This window comes from Hyalella azteca, unplaced genomic scaffold (genome assembly GCF_000764305.2).
Source record: "Hyalella azteca isolate HAZT.00-mixed unplaced genomic scaffold, Hazt_2.0.2 contig16847, whole genome shotgun sequence".
In the NCBI taxonomy this organism is placed as follows: Eukaryota; Metazoa; Arthropoda; class Malacostraca; order Amphipoda; family Hyalellidae; genus Hyalella; species Hyalella azteca.
This window is the reverse complement of record NW_025946654.1, coordinates 205,304-220,418: the sequence shown is the minus strand read 5'-3', so window position 1 is coordinate 220,418 and position 15,115 is coordinate 205,304.

The window sequence follows — 15,115 nt, the reverse complement described above, 5'->3', positions numbered from 1 at the left end:
TAGGTGCTTTGTTTACGGGCGTTCCGTTTTTAGTTTAGTTTCTAACCTTTTTCAATTTTGGATATTTTGAAAAAAAAAAACTTATATATTGGGAGGGGTGATAGTGTTGATAACTATATTGATGAATGGGGTGAGTGGCTCGAGACTCAGATTGTAGGTTTGGGAAGTAACTTATTAGTTCAATGTTAGGTCACAGAAGTCTCGTTTTTACCCCAAGTCACTATCGGACAGTCGTCAGTCCGTAAGTCTTTGTCGGGACAAATGCCTCTGGGCGCGTTCATTCAATAATTGACGACCAGGAGCAGATTGCTGGTTGTGAGGTGGTAGGGGAATGTGTGGTTGGTGGTTACTAGTACAGGTGTAGAGGTGACAGAACCAGCGCTAGTATTTTGGAGCAATATGGAATAACTGGAGTTGTCTTCCTTGGCGCCTGAAGGGAATTTGAGTTGACTGACGAGCTGGCTGTCGTATGTTTTGTTTGCGGACAATATTATATGCGCTTTTTGGTGTACTCAGTTTATGAAGTTTCATTGGATGAGGACTGTGTTTATTATCGAAGTGTTTGTGCAGCGTTTGTACAGATATAAAGTCGGACCAGCGTGTCAGACTTTAAGTGTTTAATTCAAGTGTTTTCTTTTTTAATTCAAGTGTTTGTTGATCTACAGTTGGAATGTTGGTGTTTTGCATAAGTTATACACTGTGCAGAGTCGACGTTCTGACAAAGGTGCGGTATAGGGTGCATTTTATGTTGGGTAACGGTGTAAAAATCCTTGTATTTTTTTGTAAATGTATGAAGAACTATTGCTTCCTTGCTATTACTTAGGACTTAGGCTAAATTTTAATCCTAAGACTGTTCCGTTGTTTGTTTGTATGGGTAGTTAATGTTGTCGCTGAATGTGCCTAAACTCTGTATTAGGTAATGGCGGCAGGAGGTAATGGACGTAGTAGCCATAGAGTGTGGGAGGAGGAATTGCCTACTCGGATGGATGCTGTTCTGCAGGGTAGTCAGAAAGTGTTTTGGAGGAGACGGGTGAAGATTGAGTCATAAGATTTTGTTTTGCTATCAGTTCCTTATCGAAGTTGAAGGCTTTGGTCACATCGCGGAGCACTATGTCTGTGGTGCGTTTCGTGGCATGTGAACTTCTTATTCGTTCAATTATTAACGCTATAAACACCAGAAGAAATTTTAAGTAAATTTATATAGCGCAGCATAGCATCACATGATTCGGTTCTATGATTAGGCCAAGTCAAGGCCTATCGTCGAATACATGACTTGCAAGCTGCTAAAAGGTGGGGCGTGGTAACGCCTATCTCCAAAACTACAGAAAATTCCAAAAGGCTCAACCCTATTATGATCGGACGCTCCTCCTTGGTATATATAGTCGAATAGATCGGTGTGGAAGAATCAAGTGCATTTGTAGAAGTGTTCATGATGGGTGCCTATCAAAAGACTGGCAGGCCGTTCAATCGAGCGACCAAAAGTTGCAGAATAAGTGCAGTCTCCCGATCAGCACTCCTTCGCTTGTTTCACCTGGTACTACACATGTTTTTCCTTATTTTAAGCTTATTGTCCCTAGCAATCCTCTCCGTATTTGGTTTAAACCAAAACTCGAGCAGTTTATGACTATGTATGTATTTGTATGTCTCTTTGAAGTTGCAAATAATTCTCTCACAAGTCATGCAAACTAGAAACCTTCATCCCTTCCAGACGCTGCTCATAAGCCACGTCCTTAAATACTAGGATGACTCCAGTCGCTCTATTGAGGACTTGTGTGGTCACCAATAATTTTTTTTGTTCTTTCCAAGTCTTTCTAACACGATCTAACTAGGAGTGCGGCCTAACGACTGCCACAAATATTATATCCATTGCATTGTTGCGTCATAAAGAAACCCAAATTATCTTCTAATCTTTCATTTAATCCTGTTTGCCAAATCAAAACTTAAACTCGCTGATAACGCTCAAACTCTTCTCCAGAACAGACTCCTGCAAAATGGTTGTGCCGCTTAAACTATCCAGTCTCATTTTGTATATACCTTTGCACTTGACTTTTTTTCAATCCAGAACATTGTACAATAGCTTCCATCACTTTTTCCAGTCCACTATCTGTCAGCATTTTTCTGGAGTGCGATAAGGTTGTATGGCTTTTACATGACCGAAAACACCTTACTGTCTGAATTTTAGTATTATTTTTACCATCTATTTTAGGAATTGATACACTCACAACTACGTCTGCATGGTAATAAACAAAATGAGGCCATGGACGCTTCCCAGTTGCTCCCAGCTCTTTGTCGACGCTCAATCCGACAGACTGGCATGGTCGCTCACACGCTTCTGTCGCCCGACCAAATTGTCTTTGATTCAAAACACTACACTACGTACCTACGTACGCTACCCACGGGTTCCAACTTGCCATGAAGTTGGAACCCGTTTGGCCTTAGAAAAACGTTTTGGCCATCTATGAGTATACCGCGTCGCTTTCCTTTAGATTAGGCAAGGCATTCGTCTAGTCTTCATGGCATGCCAATACGTTCGACGAACTCGAACTTCAGGAAAAAACAATGCTAATAATCACGTGGTACATTGTTTCCATGTGTTTATCTTACCGTTACGAATCAGTGAAATAAATACTTTCCACGTAATACTCGTCTCAATACTAGTCAGACTTATCAGCATAATTTCATGCTGTAATGATACCATGGCGTGCACAATCTGAGACATAGGAAGAAGTTCCTCTGTAAACGTATTACAGATAAATTTATTAGCAGCAGTTTCGTATCTGTGTCAATAGATACACTATAATCGCTATCCAAAATTGTAAATTTAAATTTATTACTCGCTTATTTGGAATTAATTTTTCTTAATTTATTTCTAGGTTTTTAATGAACCTAGCAAATGGTTCTTTCATAAAAACGAATCGTTGACTCACGTTAAGTAGAATTTTTGACGTCAGTAGTTAAAAGTACGCTGTCACATGTGGAAGTTGTCTGGGTGAAAGGTCGACCAATCACCGGTGTTCTCGTCTATATCCTGCTGGTACTACCTAACTACCTTTATCCACAATTCTCGGCTATATGCTGTAAGTGCTACCATTGATTATACTATCTCCTACAGCTTGTTTATAGTGGTCGCAGACTCGCAGTGTGGGCGGTTTATTTTGCGGTCCACATTTATTTCGTTTTACTACATTTCTGCGAATCTATTTACGGTGGGGGCTTGAAACGGTAAATTGATCAATCAAGATTTATTATGGTAGAAGAAGCTCGCAACATAGACATCCGCATTTAGGATTTGAATTAGACAGATGGAAATAAAAGAATAGGCGATATAAAATTGGTTGGCTAAAATGAACAGTTATCTGGAGACAAACAATATTAGGCTCACCTAACCTACTTGATGGCGGCCACGGGACGAACTAGGTAAGAGACTGGAGCACGTAGTGATGACGAGGTGTAAGGAGCATGTGGTGATGACGAGGTGTCAGGAGCACGTGGTGATGACGAGGTGTCAGGAGCACGTGGTGATGACGAGGTGTCAGGAAAACGTGGTGCTTGCACTAGCTTGATGCACGTGGCGTAGAGAGCACATGAAATTTCGCGTGTTGTAGCAGTGATGTTCCAGAGGCGGTAACCACGAGGCTTGACGTGTTATGCTCAGCGAAGTAGAATTCGGGTAATATCGAACACGCGATTTGAGTTGGACAAGTATGCAAGGTACAACGTGAGCTTAAGACCTGGCATTCAATGGCTGAAATTTAAACCTTCCCTATAGCACCTCCGTCACAGCTCTAACGAGTGAAACACAATGAAAGGAAATCAGAATGCAATGGCCGCAAGCTGGGCACTGAGAGCGGCTTACCGGGGTTGTGGTTCGTGCGTCGGTCCGTAAGGGAATAAAATAGTCCAAGTCCAACATTAATACAGTTATGTACCGAGATCCGCTACAGCAGCATGTATATTGCGGCAGCGTGCGCGCGCTACAACATAAATTTTCCCATTGCTACGTTTTTTTCTGATTTCCCACAGGCTCTTAGTCATCTTAAAAGTTGGCTACAGGCCTTACTTCTAAGGCCGTTGACCTGTAGTAGACGTGCAATTGCCAGTCTGATTTATTTAATGTTGTGTGGAGAAATGAGTTTCGGTGACCACACGGCGTTTCCAAACTCAAGGTTCGGGCACACGACAGCGACAAACAACAGCTTCATCGTTTCTGCATCTAGGAACTCTATCATATGAGCGTCTGATCAGTCCAAGAAGTTTATTAAGTTTATTAACTTGTTTCAATATGCCTGGAAGATTTCAGCGTCTTGTCGACATAAACTCACAAATCTTTTCCACGCTAGAATTTTCAATCATTACTTCATTCAATCATCTCATTGTAACCATGTTCAGCTTATTCCACATTTATTCTTACCAGCGATTTTAATACTCCTTCTACATTACATTCTTCCCCATGTCCCAGCCGTTTCCTGTGTGCTCGACCGGCCTCGTCGTTGTAGCGATCGAAAAAGTGGTGTTCCAATCACGGGTTGTGCATTCTGATGCTGGGGTGAGTTAGGGTAGCCAGGTACTTAGTGCTAATTTCTTGCATACATAGTGCTATCACAATACGGAGCGTATCTATCTGGGCCGAGGATAGCGTTAGCGTCTACAGCAGAGGCGGTAATAGTCTATCCTATTTGCCGCGGTTATCCCTGGACAAGGTGGTAAGGTGACGGGCAGGTCACGAAGTCACTCAATAGGTTCTGCGCACTTTTTAGATCAGGCTTGAGTGGTCTAGGAGTCGTTCCGCTTCTAGGTAAGGAAGGCGGTCCTTTTATTAGTGAACAAACTACGAGATGGCTCTCCTGGCAGTGGTTGAGTTGAAGTAGTTTAGTAGGGTTAGGTATGTACTGTGTAGATATCTTATTGCATAGAAATTCTACCTTTTGCTACTGCTTAATCCTTATGTGATTTAATTTCTTCCTTATTCTGACGCGGTCGCGTCTGGTCGTGCTAATTGATCTTTGCAGCAACTATGGCGTCTTTACCGTCTATAGCCGATTTGCGAAGAACGGCTGAGAGATTGGGACTGTCGGGCGCAGACTTTATTTACCGCCAGTAAGAGCTGCTTCGAGGTGAGCGCGCCGGCGAGCGGGAAATGGAGAAGGTAAGGCAATTGAGGCTGCTGCTGCTGCTGTGAGCGCGGCGCGTGCTGAAGCCGCTGAGCGCGAGCTGGCAGGGCCTTGAGGTTTGGCCGAGGCTGGTTTAAGGCCACCAGCCGTCAACGATGCCTCGCTATCAGACGTTTCACCCCAAGCTGCCAACGTATAGCTACGGCGACGATGCAACTAACTTGATCAGGTTTGAGAATATTGCTGCAACTGAAGCAAGAGAGCTATGCCATTCGTTTGGGTAGTCTTTTGATGGGTAAAGCTGTAAAGATATATTGCTCTAGCTCCTGATGCAACCGAGAATTAAGACGCCCTTAAATCAACTTTACTTACTGGCTCTAATAAAACGCAGGAAACTAACCGCAGTGACTTTCGGTCCGCGCCTGTCAGAGTCGACGAAACGTACCAACAAATTGCTGTTCAGTTGGGTCGTCAGCTTGATTCCTTGCCTGTTCACAAAACATACGAAAATCTCAGAATTCGTGATCGTCGATTAACTTCTTAGTTTATTGCTCGCCGCCCTTAGAGGATCCATCAAGGAACAAATTGTCATTCATTCGAGGAAGTAGTTAAGCTTACCGATAATCGCGCCTTGACCCACCGCGCCTACCGAACCGACCTAAAGTCTTATAGACCGTGGGATTCCAAACCGAATCACAGGAGCGAGAATCTCGGTGGTCCGTCTCGTACACCTAGCTTAGCTTTACTTGCCTGCAGCGAGCCCACACCGCCCCTGTGGTGAAGGCGCTCACTTTGAGAAAGAAACAAGAATTGGGTTTGCTTTCTGCAAAACCCAATGAACTACCTTAAATGTCTATCTCCCTCGCGCGCTGCGCAAGTCTGTCTCAACGACGCGACGCCGCGGAAATACTTGTGTAGAGGTACCTTGAATGGCGCGCGGTTTCCACGATCTGGCACGATTATGGCTGTAGTTGCATAATTATTTCTGATCAAATTATTCCTGGACCAACAGGAGCGCCCCGTAAGACAACTATAGTTAGGGACTGTTTAGGCGACAACTTCCCCGTGGTTAGGTGTTTTATTAATTGTCCGCATTTTCATGGCTGGACTAATGCTATTGCTATTCGCGCGCCGATTAAGTTTTGTTCTGTCCTGGTAAGCAATGTAGAAAGCACAACAGATTAGGCTGTCTCGGGTGTTTCTAGCTATGCAAAGTCGGAAATGCGCGATCCTCCTTTTCCCGTTTAAGAGGTTACCATACGCAGCGCTGCCGCCAAGAGTAGGTCTATTCACCAGCTGGTGCTCCCGAAATTTGACCCTGCGATTATTACCACTGATGATTTTGATTATGGGGCTCCAGCAGAGTTGCCCCCCTCTCTAAAAGTGCGTTATCTTTGTGAGGCTGGGACCGTCTTTACGATGAGGGATGGCTCAGAATATAAGTATGTTAAGGATGCTGATTTGTTACATCGTTCATGTGTTGAATCCAAAATTTATAGGATCGTGAGTAAGAGTTCAGTGACGTCACAGGCGAACAACAAACTACATCCGCAAAAAAATGAGCTTCTCATCGGTCAATCGCACAATCTCTTATACTAATTCAACCATTGGTTGATGGTCCAACTACTGCATGCGGTCTCTTTTCCATCCGTGAAGCGAGCTGTTGCAGGATTATCTTCTCATTTAAATGTATTGTCAACTGAATGAATTGCAATTTCGCGAACCCAGCGGATTATTGAAAGTAAATCCTTCCTTCAAAGGGTTATATGTTGACTCGATTGAAACTTTGCAACTTTTACTATCCCCAGCCAATTGTTGTGATCTGGTCTATGGTATAAGTCAACTACTCGCCACGGTTTCATGATTCGAAGTCTGTGCATCAGCAGAGGGTCAGGACTCGCATTGAAATTATTAAAAATGAGGGTGCTGATGCAGTAGCTAAACTGCGTCAGCAAACCCAGCTGATGAGAACAAACGTCAGCAAACACACCGTGAGAGACTAGTGTTAGTTCTATGTATGCATGCCATGGGAGTCCCTCTGATATCACTGCGCATATTTCTCAGTGGAGGCAATAACCCCTGAAAAGTTCAGCACTCAATAGTACGAGCTATTTCTACTTGTCTCACACAAACCTGTCGTCAAGCTTCTTTGCTGCTGGTAAAAAGCACTTTATCTAACGATGATTAGCCTCCAATCGCTTCACATCATGAGACTGCTGACGACCGGGAGAGCATTCAAGCGCCTGTTGAGAGACGAATGAAACTTGGAATACAGTAGATGAAGGCTTGAAATAAAATTATCATTGTCGAGTCCAGGTGGTAAACACGCGACTTTCTCACCTCCTACCTGTCAACAACACGATAATAACGTTATAGAGTGACAGTTAAACATTGCTTTAGGAACAGTTAAAATCAATGAAATGTTTTTACGTATAAATTAGAAGCTGGAGTAATGCTGCTTTTCTCAGCAGTATAGATGTGTAATAATTTGAAATTGGCAAATCTGTCACTTTTTATAAGATCCAATATCCTCAATTTACAATTTCATTTATTCCTTTCCATCAAGGACAATTGGAAAAATTGCATTGATGTTTGGCGACAAAGCCTTAGTAACATTCCAACTTACGCGTACCTGATCTTCTCAGACACATACTCTCCCTGGCTAGCACTTGCGGTGCAAATCCATTGACGGGTTTCCTCGTACTATAGTAAACTAAGGCTCTCAAAATGTGGTTAGGCTATGCTGTCTTGTAATTTGCCTGATGCTGGATTTTATAGAGTTGTGCACGTATCTTCAGTCGTAGTATGATGTAAATAGTTTTAAAATCATTACCTGACTAATCAAAATGTTTTTTCAATTAGGGGAAAGTTAATAGTAAGTGCATGCAGATGCAGGAATACCTACCTGAACATTATTTCATTCCCCGAGTTTGAAACGCGATGGTCTTAGACTCTTAGTCTTACTCTTAGCTCTCAGACTCTCAGTCATGGGCTCCTGGTAGCCTGGCACGGTGGCACTGTCTTATACTCTTATGTAGCCTAACTGCAACTACTCAATCTTCATGGAAAAATGTTTCAAGTTGACTTGTTATTACGTTCTGCATGTTATTTTGGGAGTATTGCTGATTGCCGAGTATTGGAATAGCTATATATATTATATAGCCTACTGTGGTCTGTGGAGTGTGGATTGCAAGTTGCAACAGTTGAAAATTTTATTAAACAATATGTTTGCAAAGTGCAAACTGCAATTTTTTCAATCAAACAAATATTTATGACATAAGAGCCATGAGATATCATACATACTGAATTACTGGAAATTATATGATATTAGAGCTGCGATATTTTAGAAAAAAATAGGACTTAGTCTATACAGCCCTGCGTTGCACTGATTGCAGCAAAGCAGGTGTGGATTTACTGGATTTAATATAGTGGCAAAGCAGAGAGTTTTTTAGACTCTCCCTCAAGTTCAGTTTTGAGTCCTATAGTATACTACTAGGCCAGACTGTAGAGCATGGCACAACATAGGTCGAGGACGCCGATTTCATGCACCAAAGACACCAAGGCGGATGCCACTGGACACCACTGGACGCCGGTCGCCAATTATGCTTCTCCATAAATCGCGATTTACGATCGATATGGCCGATGCGCCGTATTGATCTACACGCTACGATCGTAACTATGTGTTGTAGCGCGTAGTTCCGATGGCTGTGAGAGCTACATTTGAGCACCCAAGCATATGAGCTCATAGTCACCTGAACTACGCGATGTAGCGCGCAGTTCCGGCGCCTGTGAGAGCTACATTTGAGCACCCAAGCATACGANTTAAGTAAATTGGCTCGCAACAACGTTTTTCATGTGTAACAACGGACTAAAAAGTAGAAAATAAAATACATAAAAATAACTTTTTTAAAAAACTACGTTTTTTTCTTGTGGACTAGAAAGTAGAATATAAATTATGGCCCGCCCCAAAAAACGTGTGTCGGGCAGATTTATGATTGAAGCGAAAAGCACACAACACACGAATTTTGGAAATTTGATGGTGAACGTACAGCCCGACACACGTTTTTTGGGGCGGGCCATAATTTATATTCTACTTTCTAGTCCACAAGAAAAAAACGTAGTTTTTTAAAAAAGTTATTTTTATGTATTTTATTTCCATTAACTACCTTGGCTCCTCTTGCGTATCTTTTGATGACGATCCATGTTTTAGGAGTGAAGTTTTTATTCTCGTCTAAAGCGGAGTCATATACTAGTTATGGACTTATGGTTGCGGCGAGTAAGAGAGTTGGAATGACTCCGGAATCATCGAAGTTACGGTCTTAACTCTTACGGGACCGGTTCGAGCTGCGGTCGATTACGGACGTGTGCCTGTGAACATTGAACAATCTACTAGATAGATTTGTGTCCACCTAGATATTAGCCGAAATCGTATCTCACTTATTCTCACATATATTTATCAGTATTATAAATAATAAATAGGTAAGTCACGTGCATAGTGGCAAAGCAGAGAATTTTTCAGACTCTCCCTCAAGGTCATTTTTGAGTCCTATAAGTAGACCAGCAAAGTATCCTGGATACCAGCATTATCTTACATAAGAAAGTGGTTTAAATCTTGAGTAAATAAGGAAATTAAAAATGAACTGATTCTAAGAAATCTCTGGTTTGTCACTATGGTCACGTGTGAGTGGAGGAGAAGTTGAGCCTCAGAGCTCGAGCTCCTAATTACAATGATGCGGCGCCATAAGCGGCGTAGGGGTGGGGGCGCGTCTTATACACATCTAGATGTGTATAAGAGACAGGCAATATATATCACATTATGATTGCATTTAAATGCAATGGATCACGTTAAAATGCAATAGATCAAGTAAGAACGCAATATATATCGCTTTAGAATGCAATATATCGCGTTAGAATGCAATATATCACGTTAGAACGCAATGTATCACGTTAGAACGCAATATATCGCGTTAGAACGCAATATATCACGTTAGAACGCAATATATCGCGTTAGAACGCAATATATCGCGTTAGAACGCAATAGATCATGTTAGCACGCAATAGATCACATTCGAATACAATAGAACACGTTAGAACACAATAGATTGCGTTAGAACACAATAGATCATGTTAGAACACAATATCAATAGATCACGTTAGAACACAATAGATCACGTTAGAACACAATAGATTGCATTAGAACACAATAGATCACGTTAGAACACAATAGATTGACAAGTTTTTTCAGCAGTAGCATTGGGCTTGCCAGACGTATGCACATTGTGATCGAGTGACAGATACAAGCTGAAACAAGCTGAAGATGCGCGCGGTGACGGCGGGGCTGATCAAGCAATCTATAGTTTATGATTGGTCGTGGCTGCCTGAGCCATAGTTTATGATCGGCCATGGACGCCGATTTAAGGTCGATGTGGCTGATGGAGAGCTTGAAAAGACGCCGATATCTCGAGCTGAAAGGCCCTACTCTACAGCCTGGGGCAGCCGCAGCCATGATACTGGTAGATGGTAGTGATTAACTCACTAAGTAACTTGACCTTGTCATTGGTTGTGGTCAAAGACTAATACTGCTGTGGAGTGTGGTATGGGCAATTAAATTGGTCCTATTCAATTTTGTTTTTAATGTTTGTAATTTTGTATAGTGAACTTCAATAAAGAATCATGAATAGGTATGATGCTTAGCCATAGCCTGAATTCCTGAAATTGAACCCCAGCACTTGTCTTAGACTCTTAGACTTTGTTATCTCATATGTCTCAGTTGACAGTTGTCTGTGAGACTGTGACTAGGTTATGTGTCAGTTGACAGTTGAAAACTTGAAATGTTGAAACTTGAAGTTGAATGAAATCTGATGCACCAGCAGTCCAGCATTAAAGTTTAAATTGGGCTTAAGCCACTCATGGACATGAATAAACTAAAAACTTAAAAGCAAAGAAAACTCCCCAAAAATTCATAGTATCTTTAAAGAAAATGTTTCGGAGTCCAGCAGTCCAGCTCCATCGTCAGTTCAAAAATAAAGAATCATAAAAACGAATACCTAGGAAGAAATGCGAAGAATCACTCATGAATTGTGCAAATGCCCATGAATTTGGCTGATTTCACTTGTTCCCAATTTTTGCAGTTATACTTATAGTTATACATAGCCTACCTAGCTAGGTAGGAAAAACAATTGTAACCTAGGTATAATGTAGGAAAAACAATCATAAATTTAAAAAATTGCCCATGAAACAATTAGCCATTATTCACCCATAATTTTCAAAAATCGCCTATGCGACAATTATTTTTACCTATGATTGCTAAGAATATTTTGGGAAGCTACTGCCCACGCCCAGTGCCAGTAGGGTTTGTGCCGTTTGTTTCAGTTTGATAAACAGTCTGTTAACCACATGATCACTACATATATTATACCTAGCTCAGGCTAGCTGTTTTAATTGCACTAGATTGATGTGGTTCAGTTTTTGTTATATAATAGATTAGGGTAAACGCACCATATTCCGACACCTTAAGGACGTAGCAAGAAATTAATAGATCACCGTATGTGCAACTCGAGTTCTGATTGGTTTACGTCACTCTCAAAACACCGCACTATGCGCCAGCAATGATGAAACGTCACAAACTGTTGCCATATGCTCATATTTATTTAAAAGCCTTTAGAATTTAAATCTACAAAATTGCTGAATTCCGACACGTGTGTGACTAAATGCGGCATATTGTGAGACTAATTCTGACAGCGCTTCAAAATCGCAGTTCGTAATTCCAACACCCTGTGTGAGCTGTGTTGGAATATGACACACGGCTGTCACAGCTGTGTGTCGTTATTCCGACACCATGTTGGAACTAGTTTTTATGTGTCTAAAACTGTCTCTTGAATCAATCGTCTATTAATTTATTTACCACTTAAAATCAGCAAATACAAGTATACTTAAAGGATTCCTAATATATTCACAGACTTATTTAAAAGTCTCAAACCATAAAATTCTTTCTAGACAGTTTATCACTATATGGTAGACAGGTAGAGCAAGGTTAACTATCAAGTTTCACATTTGTTTTGATCACAAGTTTTGATATCAAGTTTTGCATGTGTTCAAAATAAAAAATGTACAAAAAATTTGTCTGCCCCCCACTCAAAAATTAAAGTTGCAAAAAAAAGCTACAAATGCCCCAGATTCCTCCACCAAGTGCAGTCAATGCACCTCAGTTTCACATTGACATCATATAAAAAATTGCCCTCCCTCCTCTCATTTCTTTTGTATGTATGTCTATTCACATGCTGCACCTCTGCTCTGACACAAAACAGTAAAGAATACAAGTCCCCACCTTGACTACCATCAAACATACTTCAGCATTGCTCTCATGCAATATGTACCATTTTGAGTATTATTGTCACCACCAATCATGTGACTCATGCTTTCACACCTTTAACAAATATTCTTTCACTCTTAATTTTTTCCATTCTTTTTCATTACAAAAATAACCCAAATTGTTATGTCGGTTGGCATCCAATCCTGATACCATCCATCTGCCACCATCTGCAACGGCATCATCCCACTGGATAAAACCCCCAAAATCCTAGGAGTCACCTGGGATACGCACTTCACTTTATCCCCTGATGCAAGAGCCATCGCCACAAAAGCAACGGGTTCTCTCCGCATCTTAAAAGCCCTTGCTGGCCTTTGCCACTTCCCCCCTCTTCTGGTGCTGGCCCCCCGCCACCCACCAGAGCCTCACCCCCAGCAAGCGTGAAGGTTGCAACAAACAACAACAACATGTCCGTTGGTGTAACGGAACAATGGTGTATCCCTGCCTTTTGTGTCATTTATTGTACCTCTACAAACATGACAATCTACAATTTATATTGCAAATTATTATTTATATGGTCTATAGTGCATTATTATCAGTGCAGGTGATGAATAAGGATCAGATTGGACAGAGGATCATCCACACTGCGTCAATAGATTGAAAAATATTTTGTAAATCAAATGCTTGTTTGTGAATTTGATCAAAACTGCAATTTTTTGTGTTTGTGGATTGTGATCAAACCTGCAAGAAGCCTCTAAAAGTCTTACTCCATTGTAGCAAGAATGAAACTGGACTGGCTCACTTTTTTTTATTTGTAGTGAAAAGAATGATACCTTCATAATATTTCATGATGGACTGGCCCAATCTACCATAACAGCATGCAGTACATTCAAAACTTTTTCCTTAAGCATGGTGAAGGTGCTACGGGCATTGGAATGGCATATATTCATACTATTTCAAAGTGTTTAAATTTATTTCAAGTTGACCTGTTAGACTGATTGCATGCTCTGTCTAACTATTTAGTTGGCATATTTAAATATAGATGAATAGTATGAGTTGGTAAAAAAGTCTTCTGCTTTAAATTATGAAGGTTGAATTTTTATAAATAAATTTTGACACTTATTAATGCCATCTATGTCTTGATCTCTTATACCTTTATCTACACCTGATGCCCAAGACTGATAATCAAAGCCTGGATCTGAAAATTTGACTGAATTTCTCATTATAAATTGAGCCTCTAATTTTAATCAATTCATAATCACTGTCTATCAAACCATTGTGCTAATTATTTGATGATTTCTTGATCAGAAGTCATTGCTGGACTACTTTCACATGTATGGCTTAGATGCCTAATTAGTTATATAGTCACATGGGGTAAGACAGGACCGAAATCACTAACAGGCATGTAGCATCTATACCATGAATAACTAAAAAATCCTAAACTTATCACAAGTTGTGGTTATGCAATGGCCTTCAAAGCTACAAGTCAGACTTTTTGCATACAACACAGTTTTCTGTACAGATCAAAAAAAGTGAGCTGGTCCCATCTTACCCCATTGGGGTAAGATGGGACCAGGCTGGGGTAAGAAAGGACCAACAGGTAATTCTTATGTTACAAGGTTTTTAGTAAAAATATAAATCTGATATTCAATATTATCCATCTAGAAACACATTATTTGATTAAACAACCACTTGTTACTGTTTTGTGTTGCAGGAAGTCAACTCTAATATCAGTCACATTGGAGTTTTTGGCACGAGAAAACTTTGTTAAGCATAGAAATAGTAGGTTGGCTTTGATTCATTGTAGAGCACTGCCAAATGCTACATGTATATTTTAGTAGTGTCATTGTCTGAAAATTTATCAAATTGTAATAAAACCAATGGATAATAACTTAAGAGTTGGACGTCATGTGTTTTCTTGCTAATTGCATTTGTGGTGCACTTCTTCAAACATAGCCCATGCCCTCTCACAAAATTGTGATAATAATTATTTTTTATGTTTCACACAATATTTCCCCCAACCACTCTTGCACATTGTTCTGCAGCTCACTAATGGGAAGAGACATCCCTATTTTCTCCATCCCCATGATGCAATTCACAATAGTATGCTAAATTTATCTAATTAAAAAAGCTAACAAGTTCGAATTGTTATTTTAAGCAAATGATGAAAATTTTAACCAAAATACTCCATGTATACTTATGCACAATAATAAATTCATTTAAAAGCTATTTTTGATAAACTATGGGGTAAAAGAGGACCATTTGTGGGGTAAGACAGGACCGTTTATGGGGTAAGATAGGACCACTTGTGGGTAAAACAGGATCATTTAGTGGTCCCGTCTTACCCCATGTCCGGTCCTTTTTTACCCCATTTTAGAATAGTTGTCAGGCAGTGATGGTAGCAGGTAGGAATGCCTAGTATGTCTCAAAAGTTGCTTATTACTTGAGGTTACCTGCCTACATCCACAAACCTGGCTAAAAAATTTCTTGTCATTAGACAGAGCTTATTTCCCAAACAGGGTTAACTATTTTGTGACCCTTCTTTACATAGGTTTTCTTTGAAAATTAGCCAGAAATTCATTATTTGCAGAAGAGGGTTGAAACAAGCTCTGAAATGACAGGCAATGATTGCTCTAACATATTCTTTTGCCAAATTAAATTCAGTGCAATTAGAATGCATGCCATGGGCCGGTCC